Source organism: Rousettus aegyptiacus, unplaced genomic scaffold, assembly GCF_014176215.1.
Source record: "Rousettus aegyptiacus isolate mRouAeg1 unplaced genomic scaffold, mRouAeg1.p scaffold_m13_p_3, whole genome shotgun sequence".
Classification (NCBI taxonomy): domain Eukaryota; kingdom Metazoa; phylum Chordata; class Mammalia; order Chiroptera; family Pteropodidae; genus Rousettus; species Rousettus aegyptiacus.
This window is the reverse complement of record NW_023416306.1, coordinates 50,438,888-50,439,557: the sequence shown is the minus strand read 5'-3', so window position 1 is coordinate 50,439,557 and position 670 is coordinate 50,438,888.

Here is a 670-nt window from a genome sequence, read left to right as displayed (position 1 = left end):
GGTTCCTGAATTTTTATCAAAAAAAGCAAGAACTAATCATGTCTTGAGGGGAAACTTGAGCTCTGAGATTCCCTGGCTTTCTGGTTTAACAAAGCCTTAACGAGTTGACCCTCAGGGCACATCTAAAGGCATTGCTTTTAATTCAATCCCTGCCCCGCCCCATCCCTTTTTTTTCTCACAGTATTCTTAACCAAAGATGTTGAATAATCTTATATCTTTGTTTAATAATTATTTTCCAAGTCACTGTATTCTATGATATGCCCTGTAATACAGTGTAGAGATGTACCTAATCAGTGGAATGGTCTCCTCAGGAGGACAGACCTGGGAGGAAGTCCTTGTAGGCTCTAGGATCAGGTTTGAGGCTGTTTGGACAGTCTTTTATGGTCCCAGGTATGAACTAGAAAGGTGGGAAGTACTGGGTCTTGGTACGTATGTCCCTTGGCTTGCGGACCTTACTGTATAGGGATGGGTATGGATGAAGGATAGATGGGACATAAAGTGCAAGACTCAGGGCAGAGCCTGGGTCTAGGTGTGGCATGGGAGTTGGCATTGTCAAGGACCAAAAGGACTGGTGAAGCGGGAAGGAGGTAAGCATGGATGTCTGTGGTCATAAGATGAAATTGATGAGATGAGCCTTAAGGACCATGACAAGGTGTGGATTTTTGTTTTG